This window comes from Papio anubis, chromosome 8 (genome assembly GCF_008728515.1).
Source record: "Papio anubis isolate 15944 chromosome 8, Panubis1.0, whole genome shotgun sequence".
Lineage (NCBI taxonomy): Eukaryota > Metazoa > Chordata > Mammalia > Primates > Cercopithecidae > Papio > Papio anubis.
The window spans coordinates 121346043-121361399 of NC_044983.1; the positions used below are offsets into that span (position 1 = coordinate 121346043).

The 15357-nt window shown below is 37.7% G+C and overlaps 1 long non-coding RNA gene and 1 pseudogene across 3 annotated transcripts in view; one reads left to right on the top strand and one right to left on the bottom strand.

Annotated features, from left to right (window-relative positions):
* The window catches only part of LOC103887109, a 56785-nt pseudogene that overhangs the window by 38808 nt on the left and 2620 nt on the right, over window positions 1-15357 (bottom strand). The gene's annotated exons all lie outside the window — the stretch shown is intronic.
* LOC108587362 lies at window positions 366-7295 on the top strand. Of its 2 annotated transcripts, none has more exons than XR_004185926.1 (4): window positions 366-1154; window positions 1588-1748; window positions 3475-3739; window positions 4439-7295. It is a non-coding gene; the product is annotated as an uncharacterized LOC108587362 (long non-coding RNA). The 2 variants fall into 2 exon arrangements; XR_002523976.2 differs by having other exon boundaries at window positions 4500-7295.

The following is a 15357-nucleotide window of genomic DNA, read 5'->3' on the forward strand; positions in this document are numbered from 1 at the left end:
GTTAACAGGGCACAAAAGCATTGTTAATACAACCAAGGCTGCCTGGATGTCACATTTGAATGGCGTTTGTTGATCAGATATATGACCAGGCTTGCGCAGACTGGGGTTGACCTTATGGGGCCGATGCTTACAAAGCTCCTCGTGAAAACTGGCGGCCTGGTTTTGCAGGGTTCGCAGCTTTGTAGGTGAGCAAGATATCACTTCAGCAGAACCAGAGATCACGGATATTTGTGGATCTCATGAAAAGAATGCCTGCCAAATCGATAGGTACTGCATGTGCGTCGTTAAGGTTTGTTGCGAGCGGCTGCTTATCCTCAAGAAGGCTTTGAAAAAGTCAATTTGACGTGCTGCTTTACATAGAAAACTTCCAGCAAAGCAACTATAATATGATCAATATGTAAATTGTACTCTTGCTGCACCTATGCAAATAACAAGGCCAAATCTCATGAGACCAACTTTAATTTGTGATCAAGAATAATCTTTCTTTGAGATTGTCCTTGATCAAAAGGGGAGGAGTAACTGTAGAAAGAAAACTTGTGTTTCCATGGGAAATCACAGCACATCTTTCTGGATTATCAGATTCTGATTCTGTTTATTTGTGCTTGAGCTATTTAGTGCCTCTTTGTAAACTGCTAGTAACTCATCAATATGCAAACTTTGTAGCCAAGCTTTCTCTATCATTGTGGAAACTTCAGTTTGGTATTTACCTTGCACAGATTGTTAACCTGGCACAGATTGTCAACTTTTACTAGATTTTCAATTATTCCAGTTTCCTTCAGCATCTGGCTACAAACTAACAGCCTTAAAAACGATTCTATTTTTATTTCTTCCTCTAGACTTGTAGTCACTGAGAACTAAAATCTGACTGCCTAGATACTTATTAGGACTCTAGGTTGCCCTGTTGCTGGTCTTTATCCCCTAGGATTTGAAGAATCACTGCAAGTTCAAGTCTGAGGATTTGTTATAAGCCTAGAAGAACTTATTACCATTCCAGCTAAACATTCATGGTCCAACTATCTCTTTGGATAAGCCACTTTTTGGACTGCTTAGAAAGTCTGGCAAAACGCTCAGGTCATGCACGCCCTTATTGGAGAAGTAACCAACACTGTGGACATCATTACCAATATGATCAACATCTTGTCTTCAAAAACTCAGTAAGTGGTGGGAAAGTGAATATACAATTGCCAAGCCATACGTAAATATACAACTTTGACTATAACTTCTGTAACAACCAGTCTGTGAAGCCCAACCACAACCTCTTCAACATCAGTAAGGACCTGGTCAATAATTGCCAGATTCCCTTTTGCTTGTATTTCTAACTTAGAACCAATCATAAGAAGCCAAATATGCACTCCTAACAAATCACATAGGTTGATCCACTTCTAGTTAGCCTGTTTCTGATTTCCCCATGCCAACAGCCTCCAATTAGGCATACCTAATACCTTCCCTTTTTCCACTGTACAGCTTTCCTATCACTTTTCCTGCATTTTAGTCTCTGCCAAACATAAATGATTGGTGACTCTTTTGTTTAGCAAACTGAATAAATAACATTTGTTCTCATTTGAGTGATTTTTATTTATTTCACAGTTTTCTTTGAAATTCCATCAAGATAAGATCTGCTCTGCCTATCACCACAGACCCTAGCCTTCAACTGGGGCAGAACCCCTTGTGCCTTATTGTTTGCCACTTATCAAGTCCACAGTGATGTTGTCGAGTCAGCACCAGGTCTGAACTCCACTCTCTTTGTGGTGAGTTCTTTGACTATTTATTCTGTGTTTGATACCCTGGTTTTGTTATTCTTTACCATTTGTTTGCATTTTTGGCAAAACCAAGCCCTTCTTTTCATCCCTTTTTTGCCCTCATTTGTGTTACTCTTTTGTGTTATGCTCCCTAAAAGTGTAGTTTGTCATAAGGAGAATCACAGGGTAGAACACTGGCATGGGTCTTTTAAGACTATTGTTAGTGCCAGTTTCAGAGACCAGTGAGTTTTAGTTCCTAACTCAACTACCATCTTGTCCTCCATTCTGCCTAACAACATTTGCTTCACTGTTGTGGATCTTTGTTTGGCCTTTCTTGAGTGTGCCTGTAGACTGTAGATCAGGATATACCCTTTTGCCTTCCTCTGGGTAGAGCAACAATATACCTAGACATTCATACCTCAGTGGTTCACTGAAGCCCCCTCCTATTTTCCCCAGATCCTCAATCCAAATTTACATGATTCATAAATTTCTTTTGTGATTCTCTTCTGATACAATATGTAGATGATCTCTTACTTTGTTCACTAAACAAGGAGACCTATAAAAAGGATTCCACTTAATTGCTCTCAGCCCTAGCAGAAAAATAACATAGTATTTCGAAGATATATTATAAATTTTCCAGAGCACAGCCCATTATTTGTGGCATGACCCATTTAAGGAGGAAAAAGCATTATCTCCTTTTAGATTATCAAAACTCTTTCTAGACCCTTTTCAAGGTGGCAACAGAGAGCTCCTCTAGATATGACTAGATATTACAGACAATGGGGACCAAATTTTTTCTGTGATTGCAATATCTCTTTACAAATTGGCTAAATCCCGGTCTCTGATGTGGGAGCTCAAACATGAGCAGGTGTTCTGTAATCTGAAGACAGCCCTTCAACAGCCTCCTTCCTTAGTCATCCCTAACTATTATATAAAAAGTCATTCCATTAATTTGTGCATGAGTGTTATGGACATGCCCTTAGGGTTTTAGCTTAGTTTCATGGGATTCATGAAAATCCTATTTATCACCATAGCCTCAATTTTGACTCAGCTGTGGTGGCTTATCCTTCTTGACTTAAGACAACAGGTAACAGCTACAAAACTTTTCAATGCTTGTGCTAAACTAGTTCTAGGCTCTCTGCTTGACCTCATGGTTCCTCATGCAGCACAGACATTACTATTGACTGAGTATATGTAACACTTTTTAGCCAATTTACTAGCATCTAATACTCTATCTTTCTCTCACATTACTATTTATCACTCCGACACACTGAGTCCTACTGCTCTCCTGCCCCACCTGAAATAAGTGCAACATCATGATTGTCTAATTTCGGTTAGGGAACTTTATTTGCCTCACTCCGATACATTAAAGATCCTCCTGGGAAACCTGATCTAATTGGTGAATCATATCTCAAAACTGAAACTAGAAGTTAGTAAACAGGATGTGCCATCAATAATTTAAGAAGAGAGGTTTTAGAATATAGTCCTCTACTAGAATTAAAATCATCCCATATTGCAGAACTTCTTACACTTACTAGTGTTTGTCAACTAGCTAAATTCCAGAGAGAAAATAAATAGATAGATGAATAGGTGGATAGATAGCAGATAATGCTTTTGGAGTAGTACATGACTTTGGTATGCTTTCATGACAAGGGGGTTTCTTATCTCTGCTTGGACCTTTCTAAAAATGGACAATAAGTGAAGTAACTTTTACATGCACTCCTACTACCTACAGAGATGACTATAAATGTTGGAACTTATGGAAAGAGAGACCACTTAAAGGAAATACTCAAGCAGATCATTATGCTCAACAAGCTAAACCCTCAAAGGATAAATCTCTGGTGAAACTGTGAAAACGAAGAGTGGAAAAATTCTAGTTGTACTCTTCATTGATATAATCTCTGAAATGCTCAAGGTGGTTGCTTATGGCACCAGATCATTTCAAGTGGATATTAACTAAATTTCTTCATGAAACTACTCGTCATGGAATATAAAAATTGGTTAGTATTTTTAATCACCGTTAGTGAGAAAACTTTAAAAAGAAGTTGAGGCTATTTTCAGGTTATGTGTCACCTGTCAGCAACATAATCCTGGAAAAAATTATAAAGATTAAACATGGCCAGGACCCAATGTCTCACTTTGAATATCTTCAAACGAATTTTATCCAGCTTACAACCTCTGTGAGATTTAAATTGTTTTAGTTTTTGTATATCTATTTTCAGGAGTGGCTATAGCATGTCCTTGCTAAAAAGCTATAATCCTTATAGACACCAAAAAAGCTGCTGGATTTTGTGTTTTCAAACTGGGACAGCCCAAATTTTTTATCAAGTGATTGAGCACTCCCTTAACAAAAACCATTATAAAAGAACTCTGTAAAACAATATTTCTTACTCAAAAAACAATATTGTCTTTACCACCCACAATCTTCTAGAAAGGTTGAATAGACCAACTACATTTTAAAATTAAAATTAGCAAAACTTTTAAAAATCTTTAAGCTCCCTAGGCCAAAGATACTCCCCCTAGCTCTCAGGGCCATACAGACCACTCACTCAGGAGCACATTGGTTATCTCCCTATGAATTGGTAACCGGAAGGCCTATGCATTTAGGGATTTTACGTCTGTTGCTAGACTTCCTACTGCATGGTGGCATGGCAAAATATTGTAAGTGGCTCACGTACTATACTCTGTCCTATCTAAAGGATTAAGGATACCCTTGCAGAACGTTTTCCTAAAGTACATTTTTTTCTGATCTTCGAACAGTATACTTCATCTATTGGAAGAGGCATCAGAGGAAAACTTCTCTTGTTCTCATTGGAAGAGACCTTGTCAGGTATTGTCAACAACAAAAACAGTAGTGAGTCAATGTTTGGTGATTCAGATTTTTGTACAATTGGAAGACTGCTCTAACAGGGACTTCAATATGAGGATGCTTGGTGATCCTGTAGATACAGCTGATCTTTGAAAGCAATGACTGACCCAAGACCTTTGGAACAAGCAGATGACTTCAGACAGTGGACAGATTCTGCTCAAGATGCTGGAACCAAGACCTCTTTCTAATTTCTGTTTTGTTTATCTACTTGCTCATAATCATTTTTGTTCTTATTTTCTATAGACCATTTCTTGTCATCTACTCATAATAGACCTTTCCTCTTTATTATAATTGTTAGGTCACAACATACTGATCCTAATGTTGTTCCTAGTTTATCCCAAACAGTAGTCACTGCTGTTAGTCATACTGATGGCTAGATATTTTATTCATCTCCTGATCCTATTATAAAAGCCTCTGGGAAATTCCTGCCTTATCAAATAAGACCATAAGAAATTATAATTGACAGTTTTTCTACTTGGCACCTTCATGGAAAAATGATCTTAAACAAATCAGTCTGTGACTTTACTAATATCCACCTTTCCTAGAAAAAAAACTCAATTGTTATAATCTATTGATCAGATACTATGTAATTCTAATTTTAAATTCAACAACTTTCTGAGGGCAATGGGCTAAATACTTGCTATCTGAAAGAGACAAATAGAAATCCAAATATGTAACCTCTCTGGTTAGCTGGTAATTTCACACCAGTGCTGCTTGTATCAAAAGATTTTTTTTTCACCAACCTCTTGCAACCCACTCAATCCACTCGACTTGTCGCCCTCAGGGTGTGACTCCTGGCTATTTGCTTTAATTCAATCTTTTACATTAACATTTCTCTTTTTCATTTCAGGAATGCTTGTTTAAGACACCTGCACTTCAGGATTCTAAAATAATTGACCTTTTCTAACACTTCTCATCAGATGGTTCAATTTATTTTGCAGGAGGAACACCAACAAAAGCCCTGGAGAGACTGTTTATTAGATCCTGCTTCATCCCACTCAGGAGGTTTATATTTGTCTTTTATTTGCTCAGCAATCTATTATATTTGTTCATCTTGGACAAAAGAAGAGCCTGACACTGTGGAACTTTACCTGAGCTCTGTGTTCCTGGAAAACAGTGACACTGATGATTAAGAAATCCCTCCATCGTTTGTGTTCCTGAGAAAGACTTACTTCAGTGAAAACATCCTGCTTCATACGACTTAGATAAGTCTTCCTGTCTACTTTTTCTCATGACTCCAGTAAGATTCATGTGTACAGGTGTTTGTGGACAACTGATTTTTGATGAAGGTGCCAAGATCATTCAAGGGGGAAAGTAGTCTTTTAAACAAATGGTTCTGGGGAAACTGAAGAGCCAAAAGCAAAATAATTAAGTTGAATTCTTACTTTACAATATCTTTTTGAAAAATTCAAAATGGACTGAAGATCTAAATATAAAAACTCAAACTATAAAAACTTAGAAGAAAATATAGGAGTAAATTTTCATGACCTTAGATGCAATAATAGATTTTTAGATATGTCACCAAAAGCACAAGCAGCAAAATAAAAATCTAGCAATCGAGCTTTATCAAAATTAAAAACTTTTGTGCTTCAAGGAATATTATCAAGAAAGTCAAAAAACAACCAACAGACTATAGAGATACTTGCAAGACATATATCTGATAAGGAATTTGTATGTAGAATATATAAGGAACTCCTCAAATCAATAATAAAAAAAGACAAATAACCTAATTTTATCAGTGATAAATAATTTAAAGACACATTCTTTCAAGAGAGATAAATAAATGGCCAACACATATATAAAAAGATGCATGGCATCACTACTCATCAAGTAAATACAAATCCAAACCACAATGAGATAAAGTAGTATACCCACAATACCCACAAGGACAGTTAGAATCAAAACATCAGATAATAATATGAGTTGACAAGAAGGTGGAGAAATTTGAATCCTCATAGACTGTTGCTGGAAATGTAAAATAGTGCAAGAACTTTGGAAAACAATCTGGCAGTTTCCTCAAATGATAAGACATAGATTTACCATAAGACTCAGAAATTTCCCACCTATGTATATAGTCAAGAGAAATAAAAACACAAAATGTAAATAAATGTTTACAGCTCTAATATTCAATACTCATAAAAGCTAAAAGTTGAAATCAACCCACATGCATATCAACTGATGAGTGAATAAACAAAATGTGATATATTTATATAGTAGAATATTATTTGCCCATAAAAGAAATCAAGTAGTTATACATGCTATAACATGAATGAACCTTGATTACATTATGTTAAGTGAAGATGTCAATCACAAAAGGCCATGTATTTTATGACCTATTTATATAAAATGTCCAGAATAAGCAACCTATAGATTTCATCATCTATAGGTATAGAAAGTAGGTTAATAATTGCATAGAGATGGGAAGGATTAGTGGGTAGTGTGGGAAATGATAGCTAAACGGTAATTTTTTTGAGGTAAAAAAATTTTCTAAAACTATGATGATAGATTCAAAATATATGAATATACTAAAAGCCACAGTATTATATACTTTAAATGCATGAATTGTATGGTATGTGAATTGTATCTCAATATACTTGTTAAAAAAAAAAAGAAAACAAATGACCCATGTTTGCAGGTGTTAAGCTTTTTGATTGCCTGCTTTCTGAATACAGTAAATTTGAACCATTTTCAAGCTATCTTTGTCCTTTTTAATTCAAACTGCCAGTATTTTTACTGATGAACATTCTCTTAAAAGCTCTGTGAATTTTCCATGAATCTGATAGGCGACTTTCTCTATGCCTCAAAAAACATATCCATAATTATTTTTTAAGTAAAGCCCCCATCTACTTCTGTTGTCTGTGAAAATGCACAGATCATTAGAAGTCCTTTTTGTCTGAGAGGGTCTACCAGGCACAATCTTCAATGTCTAAAGTCTTAATAAAGGGTTTTGTAGTTATCCATTGCTACGTAACGAATCATTTCAAAGCTTAGTGAATTAAAACAATCATTATTTAAAAAAAATTTTAATCATTTTATGGGTCAATTAGGAGAGTCTTGTACAGATTTTTTCTGGATTCACTCATGTGATTCATTATAGCTAGAGATTTGACTAGACTGGCAGGTACAAGATGACCTTTCTGGCCACTGATTCTGTTCTTCGGCTGGGATAGCATGGTTTTTCTCCACATGGCCTCTCATCTTTCAGTAGGTGAATTAAGATTATTTTCATGACTGACTCAGGGAAGTGTTCCAAGAGAACAAAATCAGAAAATGCAAAGCCTCTTAAACCTAACCTCAAAAGTTGCATTTTCAAGGGGGCCAGCCAAGATGGCCAACTAGAAGCAGCAGCGATCAGAAGCTCCCATCAAAAAGAACCATAAGAGCACACGAATTCTGCATTAGCAATTGAGGTATCCATGTTCTGCCATCAGAACTGACTAGGTGGCTGGTGTGACCCACGGAGAGGAAGGAAGAGCAGTGTGGTGCAGTGGCCCACCTGAGAGCCACATGAGGCAGGGGAGCCACCATCCCCAAGCCAAGGGAGGCGGTGAGTGAGCATGCTACTCAGCCTGGGAAAACGTGCTTTTTCCATGGAACTGTGCAATGGATCGGAAGATCCCACTCGTGAGCCCACACCACCCGGGCCTAGGGTCCCAACCACGAAGCCCTGCAGATTCCCAATAGCCACGGATATAGAATCTGCTTAAGCCTTTCAAGCTCCCATGGGGAGGGGTGACCAGCACCACAGCTGCAGCTGCCTGCTGCCTAAGCTGTTTGAGCTCCTTGCAGAAGGGGTGACAGCCGACACTGGGACTGATAGCCTCCTAATACACTAAGCTCCCAGGGTGGGGAAAGGCAGCAGTCATCTCTATAGCTCCAGTCTGCACTTTTCCCCTGCTGGAGCTGGGAAGGCTGGATGACTTGGTCCCAAGAGGTATCCCCCACAGCCCAACACATTGGCTGTGACATACTGCAGACAGAGTGCCTCTTCAGGCCTGACCTTGACCCATTTCTCCTCACTAGGTGGGGCCTCCCAAGAAGAACTCAAACAACTCCAGCCAGGGGCTCAGAACCTCCCTGGGCCTGAGCCCCTAGGGGGAGGGGTGGCTGTGGTCTCTGCAGACTAGCAGACTTAGGCTTTTCTCCTGCTAGTTATGAGGAATCCAGGCAACACAGACGAATGGGTTTCTCCCCAGTAAAGCACATCCCCTCTCCCAAGGGATAGTCAAAGTGCTTCATTAAACAGGTCCTGCTCCCTGTGCCACCCAACTGGGTGAGACCCTCCAACAGGGGTTGTCAGACAACCTATACAGAAGCATTCCTACTGGCATCAGATTGGTGCCCTTTGAGGTCAGAGATCCCAGAGGATGGAGCACGCATCCATCTATACTGTTCTCCAGCCTCCTCAAGTTACGTTTCCAGGAGCGGGAATGAATGAGATGAATAGGGCCTGAAGTGAACCCCCAGCAAACTCCTGTAGCCCTACAGAAGAGGGACATGACTGTTGCAAGAGAAACGAACAGAAAGCAGTAACAATAGCATCAACAGCAAAAAAAGTCCCCACAAAAACCCCATCCAAAGGTCAGCAGCCTCAAAGATTGATATAGACAAATTAGTGAAGATGAGAAAGAATCATTGAAAAAACACTGAAAACCCAAAAGGCCAGAATCCCTTTTCTCCTCCAAATGATCACAAAGTCTCTCCAGCAAGGGTGCAGAACTGGACGGAGGATGAGATGGACGAATTGACAGAAGCAGGCTTCAGAAAGTGGATAATAACAAACTCCACTGAGCTAAAGGAACATGTTCTAACCCAATGCAAAGCAACTAAGAACCTTGATTACAGGAACTGCTAGCTAGAATAACCAGTTTACAGAGGAACAGAAATGACCTGATGGAGCTGAAAAAAACAGCACAAGAGCTTCATGAAGCATATGCAGGTATCAATACCCAAACTGACCAATGAGAGGAAGGGATATCAGAGTTTGAAGACTGTCTTGCTGAAATAAGGCATGCGGTCAAGATTAGAGAAAAAAGAATGAAAAAGAATGAACGAAACCTCTAAGAAATATGGGACTATTTAAAAAGATTGAACCTATGATTGATTGGAGTACCTGAAAGAGATGGGGAGAATGGAACCAAGTTGGAAAACACACTTCAGGATATCATCCAGAACTTCCCCAACCTAGCAAGACAGGCCAACATTCAAATTCGGGAAACATGGAGAATACTAGTGAGGTACTCCACGACAGGATCAACCCCAAGACACATAATCATCAGATTCTTCAAGGTCAAAATGAAGGAGAATAGCATAAACACCTCTATGCAAATAAACTAGAAAATCTAGAAGAAATGGATAAATTACTAGACACATACCCTCCCAAAACTAAACCAGGAAGAAGTTGAATCCCTGAATAGACCAATAACAAATTCTGAAATTGAGACAATTAAGAGCCTACCAACCAAAACCAGCCCAGGACCAGATGGATTCACACCCCAAATCTACCAGAGATACAAAGAAGAGTTGGTACCATTCCTTCTGAAACAATTCCAAACAACCATAAAGGAAGGACTCATTTTATATGGCCAGCATCATCCTGATACCAAAACCAGGCAGACACAACAACAACAACAAAAACTTCAGGCCAATATCCCTGATGAATATAAATACAAAAATCCTCAATAAAATACTGGCAAACTGAACCCAGCAGCACATCAAAAGTCTTATCCACCATGATCAAGTTGGCTTCATCCCTGGGATGCAAGGCTGGTTCAACATATGCAAACCCAATAAACCTAATCCATCACATAAATAGCACCAATGACGAAAACCACATGATCATCTCAATAGATGCAGAAAAGGCCTTAGATAAAATTCAACATCCCTTCATGTTAAAAATTCTCAATAAACCAGGTATTGATGGAACATATCTCAAAATAATAACTGTTTATGAAAAATCCACAGCCAATATAATACTGAATGGGCAAAAGCTGGAAGCTTTTGTATAGTGTATAGTAGGTTTCAAAATTATATATAACTCACTATAGTATGACTCTGTGTATGTAATAAATTATATATCACATTTTGCTAAAGCATATGTGATATAAATATTTATCAAGTGAAAGTAAGGAAATCATAATCATAAGCATAGGATTTGGCTGGAATAATGATTACCTTAGGCCAAGGTTGTATGCTACTTTAAAGTTCTGCATTTTCTATATTGTTTTGGGCTCATATTTGCTAATTACATTGACAAAAGAAACAGAGAGAGAAAGAAGAAAGATAGTTGTAGACCAAAGATGAGCACATAGCATAAGACAAAACTTGCTCTGAATCTCTGATCCATGAATGTAAAAGATAATAGTAGTCTGTTGTGTGAATATCTGGTGAGATGGATTTGTATGCAGCATTTCCCAAATTTGCTTGCTCTTGAATCATTTGTCCACAGATACGCTTTGGGTAGTACTGAAGAACTTAACATTTCATTGACAGATAAGGACATTTGAGTTGTGAGATGTAAAACAAACTTGTCTTTGTTTCTGATTCCATACTTAATATTTTTCTTTCTTTTGTTTCAGTGGTTTTAAAAATAATTTTATCAATTAGTAAGAATTCAATAACATTTAATAAAGACTGGATACTTTACAAGGTCCTTAATACTATTAATAAAAAATCATAAAAGCCATATTCTAGCATCTGAAGGTGAATTGTCTAATATGGTGTCTATGAGCCACCCAGCACTATTAAGTACTTGCAATGTGGAAAGTGTGACCAAGAAACTAAATTTTAATTTTAATTATTTTCCATTAAATATAACTTTATTGCTTTGGTAGAAGTATAATTTCACTTAAACTATTATAAACCTAGCATCCAAATTGTGATGTGCAATAAGCATAGAATGCTCACTGGATTTTGAAGACAGTATGAAAAAATAGTAAAATATCTCATTAACAATTTTTATATTTATTAGATGTAGAAGTAATAATTTTTGATATATTAGGACAAATAAAATATTAAAACTAATCTCATCTGTTCTTACTATTTTTAATGTGGCTGCTAGAAATTTCAAGTTCCATATTTGGCTCATATTTATTTCTATTTGACAGCACTACTCTAGAATACTTTTATTTCTTGGTTAAAATACAAAGTCCAAACTTTGAAGCACTCTACCTGCTGTGTGATCATCAGAAAGAAGAAAATCATCTATGGCTTTCCGACTTTTAAATTGTTATTGGTCATTGACTCTTCCCAACATGTGAGGTCACAGCCCTGGAACGTGAGGTCTGTTCACACCACTGCAAGTGAGGCTAAGGTATGGGAGGCCAAAGAGGTGCCCTTTCTTTGTGACAATATAATCCAGACAGATCGGACTCATGACCTATCAGAGGCCTCTGCTTGTTTCAATCTTGAAACTACTTATTTCTTGTTTGGCTAAAAGGTGATGGAGATTATACAGTAATGAAACTTTATCAGTTTTTTCCAGAGCAGAACATTCTCCTCTAGGGCCACAAAAATGCTTGTTTAGATAGGCCAATTATGAGAAAAGCATGAAGCATAGAAGGGAAGAATATAACTGAAAAATGTGAGAGCTCAAAAAGCAGTCCAATAATTTGTCTGCAGCTCAACTTACTCAAAGAGGAGCTCCGAGCCCTCAAACACGTGAAGGAATGACAGGAGAAACAGTCCAAAAAGGAGTGTGTGTATGTGTGTGTGTACACACAACATGCGTAATTTTAAAAGATTGTACCTTCCAAACAAGAACCCACACTGAGATGCACACAGTAAATGCATGCATTTCTCCATCTAACAAACATTTACCCAACACCTGACTCAAGCTGACGGATTGGACATAGATGGACAAGGAAAAGAGGAATAAAGAATAAATGCTAGTTTCTGGCCTGGGCAACCTGGTGGTGCTATTTACTGAGATGCAAAAGATTTGGATCCCAGTAGGGTTCACTTGGGTTTCTTTGAGTTATGGAGACAGAATGAAGGGAGCTATTGTGTCCATGTTAGTTTTGAGAACCCTATAATATGTACAAACTGAGGCAATGTAGAGTCCTGGCCCCACCCTGGACCAAAATATATAAAAATTTCTTGAGTGGTGTTCTGGCTTTGGTATTTTTTTTAATTCCTCAAATGACCTTGTGGTGCAGTCAGACACAACTGGAACAGTTTGAGTCAGATGTTGGGTAAATGTTTGTTAGATGGAGAAATGCATGCATTTACTGTGTGCATCTCAGTGTGGGTTCTTGTTTGGAAGGTATGATCTTTTAAAATTATGCATGTTATGTGTACACACACAAATACACACACTCCTTTCTGGAGTTAGAATATGGCTGAACAAATAACCAGGTTTTGAAGGGAAAGAAGATCCATTTCATTTGGACCAGTGAGAATTTAGGAATCCTACATGCTAGCCTCAGCTCTGCAACCTTGGAGAAGTGCCTTTCCCATTGCAGCCTTAGTTTCCTTACCCGTGAGATGAAGAGATTGGACTAAATGAGTTATCTATTGGTCAACTGCTTCCTAAATGACTAGGGGTCCTCAGTCTTTGGCAATATACTCTGAGTGGCTACTGGTTAAAATACAGGAGTTAGACCCCAACGCCTCCATTTCCTAACATTGACTCTGGACACGTCACGTAACTTCTCTTATGACCGATTTCCTTAGTTAGAAGAAGTGCCTCACAATACCTACCAACTTGAATCATTATAAAGATTAAACAAATTAGCATCTATAAAGTACTTAGCACAATGATTTCATCTGAAAGTTGCTCATTAAAAGTAAACATTATTATGTTCTTTTACGTTTTCTTGTTTATTTATTTACTTTTATTTTTCCTTAAGTTATTGGGGTACGGGTGGTATTTGGTTACATGAGTAAGTTCTTTAGTGGTGATTTGTGAGATTTTGGTGCATCCATCACACAAGCAGTATACACTGCACCCTATTTGTAGTCTTTTATCCCTCACCCCCTCCCATCCTTCCCTGCAAGTCCCCAAAGTCCATTGTATAGTTCTTATGCTTTTGCGTCCTCGTAGCTTAGCTCCCACATATCAGTGAGAACATACAATGTTTGGTTTTCCATCCCTGAGTTACTTCACTTAGAATAATAGTCTCCAGTCTCATCCAGGTCGCTGCAAATGCTGTTAATTCATTCCTTTTTATGCTGAACAGTATTCCATCGTGTATACATACCACAATTTCTTTATCCACTCATTGACTGATGGGCATTTGGGCTGGTTTCACAATTTTGCAAATGCGAATTGTGTTCCTATAAACTATGCGTGTGCAAGTATCTTTTTAAAAAAATGACGTTTTTTCCTTTGGATAGATATCCAGTAATGGGATTGCTGGATCAAATGGTAGTTCTACTTTTAGTTCTTTAAGGAATCTCCACACTGTTTTCCACAGTGGCTGTACTAGTTTACATTCCTACCAGCAGTGTAGAAGTGTTCCCTGATCACCACATTCATGCAAGCATCTACTGTTTTTTATTTTTTTGATTCTGATCATTCTTGCAGGAGTAAGATGGTATCGCATTGTGGTTTTAATTTGCATTTTCCTGATCATTAGTAATGTTGAGTATTTTTTCATGTGTTTGTTGACCATTTGTATATCTTCTTTTGAGAATTGTGTATTCATGTCCTTAGCCCACTTTTTGATGGGATTGTTTATTTTTTCTTACTGATTTGTTTGAGTTCATTGCAGATTCTGGATATTAGTCCTTTGTCAGAATGGGAGAATTGTGAAGATTTTCTCCCACTCTGTGGGTTGTCTGTTTACTTTGCTGACTGTTCCTTTTGCAAAAGCGCTTTAGTTTAGTTAGGTCGCAATTATTTATCTTTGTTTTTATTGCATTTGCTTTTGGGTTCTTGGTCATGTAATCCTTGCCTAAGCCAATGTCTAGAAGGCATTTTCCAGTGCTATCTTCTAGAATTTTTATAGTTTCAGGTCTTAGATTTAAGTCCTTAATTTATCTTGAGTTGGTTTTTGTGTAAGTGAGAGAAGAAGATCCACTTTCATTCTCCTACATGTGGCTAGCCAATTATCGCAGCACCATTTGTTGAAGAGGGTGTTTTTTTCCCACTTTATGTTTTTGTTTGCTTTGGCAAAGATCAGTTGGCTGTATTTGGGTTTATTTCTGGGTTCTCTATTCTGTTCCATTGGTCTATGTGTGTATTTTAATACCAGCGCCATGTTATTTTGGTGACTGTGGCCTTACAGTGTAGTTAGAAATCAGGTAGTGTGATACCTCCAGATGTGTTCTTTTTGCTTAGTATTGCTTTGGCTATGCAGGCTCTTTCTTGGTTCCATATTAATTTCAGAATTGTGTGTGTGTGTGTATTTTTCAATTCCGTGAAGAATGATGGTGGTGTTTTGATGTGGATTGCATTGAATTTGTAGATTGCTTTTGGCAGTATGGTCATCTTCACAATATTGATTCTACCCATCCATGAGCATGGGATGTGTTTCCATTTATTTGTGTCATCTATTATTTCTCTCAGCAGTGTTTTATAGTTTTCTTTGTAGAGGTCTTTTGCCTCCTTGGTTAGGTATATTCCCAAGTATTGTATTATTTTTGCAGCTATTGTAAAAAGGGTTGAGTTCTTGATTTGATTCTCTGCTTGGTTGCTACTGGTATATAGAAGGGCTACTTCTATATGATTTGTATACATTAATCTTGTATCCAGAAACTTCACTGAATTCTTTTATCAGTTCTAGGCGCTTTCTGGAGGAGTCTTTA